Source organism: Apium graveolens, unplaced genomic scaffold (genome assembly GCF_009905375.1).
Source record: "Apium graveolens cultivar Ventura unplaced genomic scaffold, ASM990537v1 ctg2850, whole genome shotgun sequence".
NCBI classification, from domain to species: Eukaryota; Viridiplantae; Streptophyta; class Magnoliopsida; order Apiales; family Apiaceae; genus Apium; species Apium graveolens.
Window position 1 is genome coordinate 15,507 of NW_027417822.1, and position 10,071 is coordinate 25,577.

The 10,071-nt window shown below is 33.0% G+C and overlaps 1 pseudogene; it reads left to right on the top strand.

Moving 5' to 3' along the window:
- Positions 1–7,732: 7,732 nt before the first annotated feature.
- On the top strand, positions 7,733–9,393 carry LOC141700741 (EH domain-containing protein 1-like; annotated as a pseudogene).
- The last annotated feature ends 678 nt before the right edge of the window (positions 9,394–10,071 follow it).

The window sequence follows — 10,071 nt, forward strand, 5'->3', positions numbered from 1 at the left end:
AGGCGCCCGCGTGGTGAATGCAGGCGGCCGCCTGGGTGCAGAAAATCAAATTCTGGAATTTATAATTCGAGTTCTATTGGGCTTCTATTAACTCTGGTTTTTCTGGACTCTTATATAAACCTATGGGGGAGACGTTTTCAACAACAAGTAACAAGGAGAGAAGATCAAGAAGACCGTTTTAGCACGCAACAACGAAGAAGAGGAAGCATACATTTATCTTGTGATTCTTTTAATTTGTTGTAACAGTGGATGCTAGTTTTATTTACTCTTTGGACCTTAATACTCTTGTGACGTACTTCATTATTTTATTAAGTATTTTTATTAGTTTATATCGTTGTATTATTATCATATTTTCATATGAACCCATGGTGACGATGAGTTCTATTATGGGCTAATCGTGATCATGGGATCATAGCGGATTTACTATGGATTTCTTTAGTTAATTGTTTAATACCTTGGTATGTGGTGATTATATGATATCTAGCATAGGTTGAGCTTATTCGTCTTATGTGCGTTGCGAACATGTAAGATAGCCTGTTAATCTCTTGTGAAGCGACAGTGAATCTTGAGATTTAGAACTTGCCATGTTAGCATAGGTTCATGTATTGTATGCATGGTTAGTGGGTAACTCTAACCGTTTTACTTGCCCTGTGTAATCATAATGAATAACTTGCGCTTAAATCGTTATGTTGTCAAATTATGTAGACATATAGGGTCTCAACATAATTGATGCCTATTCAACTTTTATCTTAATTATGGATGCTTAGTAGAATGATATTCGTACAATGAAAGTTGGCGTGTATCAGTTTCTTGTTGTTCGATTAATATCATCATCATTACATGCTAAGGATAATAACAATAACTATTGAATGAAGTAGTAATGAAGTTATGATCTCATGTGTGTTTAATAATGTTAATTCAAGTGTTTAATTCTCGTAGTTAATATTAGTTAATCAATCTTAATTATTATTTTCTTGACATTGAAGAGTAATCATACATTAGTGAGTAAGTGTTAATTAAATATAATTAATCAGAGTCTCTGTGGGAACGAACTAGAAATCATTCTATACTACTTGTGAACGCGTATACTTACGTGATTTATTTAGCGCATGCTTTGTGCCTAACAATGAGCAACCTCCGAGACTTTATATTGGAACTGGACCAATAAGATCCATATGTATTAGCTCGAGAGGTCTCGAGGTAGATACCATAAACTTTCCTTTGTGAGAAGCTCGAATTTGTTTACCAACTTCGCAAGCGTCACAAGTATGATCTTTATGATAGTTTAGTTTTGGTATACCTTGTACATGGTCTTTAGTTGATATATTCTTTATCAACTTCATGTTGGCATGTCCTAATCTTCGATGCCATAGCCATGGATCATCATTTATAGTGATTAGGCACACGTTCACTTGCTTGCTCATGTCACATGTATAAATTTTTTTATTTCTAGGGCAAGTGAGAACCAATTTTCCAAATTTATCTAATATAGAACAATGAGTAGTGTAGTAAATTACCTTGTAATCATTGTCGCATAATTGACTAATTGAGAGAAGATTGTACCTTTACCCATTAACCAATTGAATGTCGGAAATTTTAACTTTCCCATTTCCGATATCTCCGATGCCGACAATGTTTCCTTTACTACTATCACCAAATGTTACGCTCCCCGCGGTAACCTTTTTAATGTTGTTCAAGAGTGACTTATTACCGGTCATATATCTTGAACATCCACTATCAAGGTACCATATGTCTTGTTTCGCGGCAAGACAAACCTACATACATGATTAGTTAAATTTATAGGTACCCCTTTGTCTTGAGGATCCTGGGGTTAGTACATCATATATAACATTTGATTTATGAAAGAATCTAGGCATGGTATAATTATCATTAGGCATATAAATATTTCTAGATGCATAAGGCCTAGTTTGAGGTTGATAATACCTTGAGCTATCATGAAATCTTGATGGAGCATGATAAATATTATATTTATTATTAGCATGGTAAGTAGCATAAGCATTTCTACTAAGAGGTTGTTGCCTTCTAAATGCATTATCATTTACATGATATTGTGTGTTTCTATTTTGAAACATAGTTGGTTGATGAGACCATTGTTGCCTTCGATTCTTATATTCCATATTTTTGTGAGGCACACGTTTATCATCTTTTTTGTATGATTCCTTGCGAATCCATAAATGTTTCCCCTTAATTTCACCATTCTTGAATTTGCAATATTGAATGGTATGCCCCATTTTATTGCAATAAGAACATTTATAAGATGGTGATTCGGGTGAAGTCCTTATTGGTGATACAAATCTCCGAGTATTTCCTTTAGGAGGAGAATTCTTATTATATCCCAAACCTTCATGATTATATGAGGTTTTTGTATGCACCATTTGATCCAACATCTTATTGCCTTTTGTAAATCTTTGAATGACTTCTTCAAGATTTTCATTTTCTTTCTTTAAGGCATCAATCTTGTTGTTAAGGATTCTTTCTTGATCCTTAACTTGAGCTATGAGTTTATAATTTTCTTCTTTTAACCTTAGAGCTTCACGTTTAATCTCATTGGTTTCTAATAGCTCATTTTCTTTATCAAGATTGTTTTTATAAGATGTTTCTATATCTTGAACATTTGATTCATTTAGAATCTTTAAGTTCAATAGATCAATGTGAAGTTTACAAATATTATCATTCAATTGTATCTTTTCACGTTCCATCTCTTCGTCTTTGAGAATTAATGATATATTCTCTATTTCAAGATTGAGTATATTTTCTTGAAGTTTATATGCTTCAATCTTGATGAGATGGTTTTGATCTTTTAGAGATGTAATCTCATTCTCATCTTGGACTTTCGAGTCCATCATCCGAGTATATTCTTTATTTTGAGTATGATGAATTTCCTCAATTTTCATCTTCTCGGACCATAACAAGTGAAACCTTTGTTTAACATCTTTATATTTATTCTTATAACTTACTACAAGTTCAATTAAATCATGCTTATTCATATCTACAAGAGATAAATTAGATTCATCTAATAAAGATTTAATTGAGACATAGTTAGATGTTACCTCTTGATTTGAAGAGGAGATTTCTGTTGAGGTAGTTTTAGCCATTAAGCATAGATTGGCCACTTCTTCACTAGCTTCCGACGCTTCTTCATCTTCACTTAGATCCCAACCATTTTCGACCATGAGACTTCGTCCCTTTGAAAGTTTAGGACATTCTCTTTTATAGTGACCGGGATGTTTACACTCGAAACACACATCTTGTGTTTCCTCCGGAGATGGATCTTTAGGTTTTAGAGGAGTGTAAACAGGATGGTTTGTAGTAGAATTGGCATTACTAGGTATTTATATTTTGATTGCCTTTGCCTTTGTTGTAGCTCATTGACGAATAATTACTCTTATAATTGGAAGAATAATTTTGAGAGTAATTTGGCCTTCCGTTAGAGTTAAAAACTCTTTGTTGATTATTTGATTTAAGGAAGCCTTTTCCGTATCTTTGAGCTTTGCTTTGAAGCACACGACGAAGTTGTCTCGTGAGTAGAGCAATTTCACTCTCATCGAGATTTTCAAGTTCCTCGTTTAACTCCTCGTCGTTTTCATCTTCATCAATTAATATGGCCTTTAGAGCCATATTTTTCTTTTTATCCTCCACTTTTGGAGCAACCTTTTCCGGAACATTATCTTCTTCGTAAGCACGCAGATTTCCGAATATGTTATCAATCTTATACTCATTTAATTTATGCATCTCTTTTATAGTAGTGACTTTAACCTTCCAACTAGGAGGTAGAGATTTGAGCACTCTTTATTCTTTTCATTTTGAGTATAATTCTTTCCAAGTTGAGATAGCTCATCGATAATACGAGTAAATCTTATTTCCATATCGATGATATTTTCTCCTTCTTGGAGTTTAAAGTTCTCATATTCTTGGATCAATGTATCCATCCGAGAATCTTTTATATTAGTGGTTCCTTCATAGGTTACCACTAATTTGTTCCATATTTCTTGTGCCGACTTGCAATTATTTACTCTTTTATATTCTTTTTCTGCAAGTGCACTTGTGAGAACCATTTCCGCCTTTGCGTCTATATTCATTGTGGCTTCTTCCTCCAAGTTGTATTCACTAACCTTCTTTTCGATGATGATGTCATCGATGGTTTTGGTAGGAATGCAAACACCGTCTTCGATAGCCATCCAAACTTTGACTTTTTAAGATCTAGCATAATGCGAAATCTCGTTTTCCATGTTGCAAAGTTGGTGCCATCAAATAGAGGAGGTCGTGAGCTAGATAGACCTTCACCACATCCAATGGGATTAATATACGCCATTCCGGATCACTTTTTGTTGTGCCTGTAAATCTGCAAATCACTTAACAAACACGTTAAAAAGCACTGCTCTGATACCAATTGTAAGGTCCCGTAAGAGGGCTATTTTAAGCTAGAAGGGGGGTTGAATAACTTAATTACCAATTTAAAAATTGTTGCGGCGTTTTAAAAATATTTTATCCCTTTTTAAAATTTACCAAGTGGTTATGCAGTTTATATGTGCGGAAAATAAAGTACAAGGAAAGAAAATACCACACGGTGATTTTATCCTGGTCCGCGATGGCACAACCTCTAATAGATTCGCTCACCCCCACTCCAGTCCCCGAGCTCCTCTCCCGTACTCGGAATTTTCCCTTACAATAAACTCGCTCCTTTAGTAGGCGGAGAAGCCTTTACACCCTTACAAGTATTTATCTTGGTGCGTAACACAAGGGTCACCTCAAAATAAATGTAATACCTACACAACTTATCTTAGATAATAACTCCCAGCTATTTCTTCAAAGTTGTTGTAGAGCCTTTGTGTGGACTTGGCTTCTTTAGCTTTTGTCGGTCTAGGATCTTAGTGATCTGGTCTTGGGTCTTTCCTCTTCTTCACGGTGCGAAGACTACTAACTCCCCGTTAGTAAATCTAGGACTTGGGTCTTAGAACGAGAATCACTTCACGTCACTTCACCTCACTACAAAACTAATCAGACAATCCACGAAACAAACCAAGTATAGAAAATATGGTTTGAACTAGTATGTTACTGTACTAGCCCACAAATAGTATAATATTCAAATAAGAATATTAAAACTAAATAAGAATACTTGACTTAGAATAATACAAGATGGTCAAGTATATTTATAATTACTCCTTTATAGATTTAATAAAGTTGTGGAGTAATATGAGAAGTATTTTTATCTTAAGCACTTACGGCTTATGACTTTTTTAGTATTCTTCTTCTTTCGATTAAGTATTTATAGATTGAAGAATACTTTAATTACAACCTCGGAGTTGTAATTTACCTTTAAGTATATCAACTTAAGGTTTTAAGGTATACTTGTATATTGACTATTATATGGTCAAAGTATACTCTTCTTTTAACTTCAAGCACGTTTATAAGATTTATGAGTCTTAGCCAAGATCCAAATAAGTTAAGTGCAAGTAATTGGCTTAAGATTGTGCTTTCGAAGTTTGGGCGAATAATTACGAGTATTTTATAGATATCATAGTATAACCCCACAGAACACTGAAAGATGTTAGAAGGGGCTTATACGATATGACTCGTAATTATTTATATACACGATATGTGTTAGCCAGGATCCAATTAAATAGCATGAAATTAATTGGCTAACTCGTGGATTTGATTCGTCCTTCATTTTAACGAATGATTACGAAGTGTTTATAGATCGAGTTATAATCTCCCGGAACACTAAAGATGTTAGAAGGGATTTTGCTTCATAATAATTTATGTTCACGAAATGTGTTAGCCAAGATCCAATTAAATAAAATGCAAGTAATTGGCTAACTCGTGAATTTAATCCGTTTTGATATTTGAGAAATTACGAAGTGTTTATAGATCGAGTTATAATCCCCCAGAACACTAGAGATGTTAAAAGGGATTAAAGCTTTACTTCGTAATATTTTATGTGCACGAATAATGTTAGCCAAGATCCAATAATAAAAATAATTGACTAACTCATGAACTTGGGTCAAATATAATCTCCCTTTTGGAGATAAAGTACTTTTATTTATAGATCTTCTTTTTGAGATGATTTATGTGAAGATCAAGTACTTATTCGAATTCCGAGTTCGAATCTTAGTTCTCTTAAGAGCTTTGTTTATAAGAGATCTTGTATTAGAGCTTAAGATGAAGTGGAGAAATTAAGTACAAAACTCAAATAAAAAGAACTCAAATAAGAAGCTAAAGTTACCACTTTTGAAAAACGATCGGAAAAGTTTGCCGAAAAAATTCGCCGGAGGTTCGGCAGGATTTTGGCATTTTTGGTCGAACTTGGACAGCCTTTAGGGAGGCCGAAAAGTGGTAGTGGTTGAGCTCACTTTGTGGGATAAATCTTGGTTGGGTGAAGCTAAGCTTGGGTTTCAAAAACCTTGTATATATGTAAGTATATAGAAGAGAGAGAAGGTTTTTGAGAAGAAGTGTGTGTATAGAATTTGAAAGAGATGAAGAGAAGCACTTCTTGAAAAAATACCAGCAACTTTGTGGCTCTTTAGCTTGAAGAAAATGGGTTGGGGTGGGGGTTTATTTATAGGAGGAGTTGGGTGGAATGAATGGTGGAGATTTAAGGAAAATGGATGGTGGATGGTGTATGTCACTTGGAATGATGACTTGGCAAGTAGGTTGTGTTTCTTTGACATAGCCATATAAGACAAACAACTTTATGGATTCAAAATCTCAGCTGAGATATTTGAATATATATATATATATATATATATATATATTCCTTTTCTTTTAATCATTATTTAATCACTTAATTAAGGATTAAACACCGTTAATTATGACCACCTTAAAAAATCCTAAATAAATACCATAAAAAATATGATAAATACTTAAATTATATAAAATGATGTTCTGAAAGTTTTGGTCAACTTTAGTCAATGATAGTTAGGTCAAACGTGGTCAACTATGGGACCAACTGCCTCGATTTTTGTGTCTGGACAAAAATTCTCTGAATACTACAAAATTTTTACCATACTTAGAAAATACCATTTAAATGATCCATACAAAATTTCAAGTCATTCTAGCATGTGGAAGTATTTCTTCTAAAAATTAAATGGTTATGTTAGCCTTTCTTCCGAGTGAAAATATCATTGGTCTTGAAATGAAGGAGATGGATCTTTTGACCAAAGTTTTGACTTGAATAAATACTTAAAGTATATTTCCTAATATATAAAATATATTTGGTTGATAGGAAATGTGTTTTAGTATTTTTGAATAATTTTCTCCTATAAATACTGATTTTACGAAATGGGAGAAAATTACTGTAAGTATACAGAATTGTTTTGCAGAACTGGATATTAATATTTCAATCATGAATATTAATAATCTTTGATTAAAAAATATTTTGATATATCTAGAGATATATTTTGGAGCGAAGAGTTAAATATTTTTGATATAGCACGAGACCTCTAAAGAATATTTCTGATATATTTCTTATTCGAGCTTGTTGCCATATTCCTGTTGCAATACAGATCTAAGAAATATCATATCTTGATGTTTCTTCTTTGATCATTTTGCCTTAGAGATATATTCCATAAAGATATAGTTTTGATATTTTGCAAGGATGGAATATCTCTTTTATCTGTTTAAAAAATATGATTTTGCTAGTTTGACTTTTGACTTTGATTTGGATCAGTTAAATTCATGTCCTAATGGAGAGGATCTACGTGTTCTTAATTTTATGTTTAATCGTAAAAATACCAAAATAAATAATATATCGAAGATATCCTTTCAAAATCTAAGGTCAATTAATCGGTGCTCCAAAGAGCATTACAACAACTACCAAGATTGGTTTAGTTTTGTTGATTTAGATATTGATGGCCGCCTTACCGGAGCCGATGCTATTAACTTCTTTTTTATTTCCAATTTACTCCCTCCAAATCTCAAACTTATGTAGGCGATTGCAGATTCCAAGTGACAAGGCTTCCTTGGTTTTAATGAGTTTGTTATTGCCATGCAGTTGGTTTATTTAGCACAAGCTGGACACTAATTAACTTCTCATTATCTTATAAATTCTCAAGTTAATTTTACAAATCTGAATCTTCCAAACACACATGGATTGGATTCATTATTAGCTAAACAAAAGTGTGCATCCAAAACAAGTCAAGTTAAGCTAAATAATGGTTCCCCAATGCAATCATCCAGTTGGTTTTCTTTTTCAAAATCGTTAAAGAAAGTAACATCCATCATTGATGGCTTGAAAAAGTTTTACATTCAAAACCTGAAGCCTCTAAAAGTCACATATCGTTTCACGATTTTTCCCCTTTACTAACTAATGGCGATTTTAACACCAAGCCCATGGTTATGCTTTTAGGACAATACTCAACAGGAAAAATTAAGTTTATTGAACATTTACTCAAAAGTAGTTATCCAGGTGCTCACATCCGACTAAAGCCTACAATAGACATATTTATAGTCGTTATGAGCGGAACTGATGAAAGGACTATACCTGGGAATACCGTAGCTGTTCAAGCAGACATGCCATATAGTGGACTGACTAAATTTGGAACTGCATTTTTGTAAAATTTGAGTGTTCACAAATTTCACATCCACTTCTAGACCACATCACATTTGTGGATACTCTTGGAGTTTTATCAAGGGAAAAATAATAAACTCGATGAAGCTATGATTAGACTGGTGTAATAGCATGGTGTGCTGCAAAATGTGACCTCATAGTTTTACTTTTTGATTCTCACAAACTAGATATCAATGATGAATTCAAGCGGGTAATTTCATCTCTACGAGGAGATGATGACAAGATATGCGTGGTGGTGAATAAGGCTGATCAAGTCGATACCCATCAACTGATGTGGGTATATGGAGCGCTGATGTGATCACTGGGGAAAGTACTGAATACTCATGAGGTTATGCATGTTTACATTGGTTCATTTCATGAAAAACAATAGACATTGTTGTGGCTAGTCCACTTGGCCAAGAACTATTTGAGAGGGAACATGAAGAACTTTTTTACTGATTTAAGAGACATACTAAAGAAGGCTTATGATCGTCATATCAATGAATTTATGAAACGTGCAAAGGCTGCCAAGATTCATTCTTACATTATTAGCCATCTTAAAAAGAATGTGCATACTACGATGGGTAAGGCAAAAGCACATCAAATGCTTATTGATAACTTTGAAGATGAATTTAAAAAGGTTCAAAGAGGTCGATATTTACCATCAGGAGACTTTCCAAATGTAGAGCATTTTCGCAATATATCCTAAATGGCTACAACATCGACAAGTTTGAAAAGTTAAAGATGAAAATGATACAAACTGTTGATGATTTTCTTGGGTATGGCATCCAAATTTTTTAAAAAAAATCAGCAATCCATATGACTAAAGTCTGTAGCACTCTTTTTTTTTGGGAAATAGCTTTGTTGCCAACTTGCAATTTTGAAATATAGTACTACTGGGTGTACCACAAATATGGTCAGAAATGGTTTGCCCTCTTAAATGAATGTTATATGATCTTTTCATCCTATCAATATCCCTTCATGTTATATGAATTATATATATAGTTATTTCAATGATATAAATTGGAAAATTTAGCATAAAAAATTATGTTATTATTTTAAAATTTAATATTTTTGTGAGGTTTTGTTTCTTCCATGAATGTGCATATATTAATTAGTATTATTTAAAAGGTAATCCTGACTCTCATTTCTTCCCGAGAGGGATGGACCGGGCTAAGTTAAGTTAAATCTTATAAGTCTCAAAATTATTATAAATCGAATAATTTAATCTTGAACTTGGTTACGTAAAATATTTGAATAGTTCGATTTTAACTCAACTTGATTACCGTTAAAACGATTCGAATATTTTACAACCCATATAACCTATAATAAACAAAAAAAATAAAAATATAAGCTACTAATAATAAAAAATAGCACTAAACAATAATAACTTCAGCTAGTTTAAATGGGTAAAAGAAATGTAAATGTTAATAAAACCATTATCTACAAGTTACTTTAATATTTTGCAAACACAAAAGAACCTTCAAAATGAAAAAGGAGTGGTA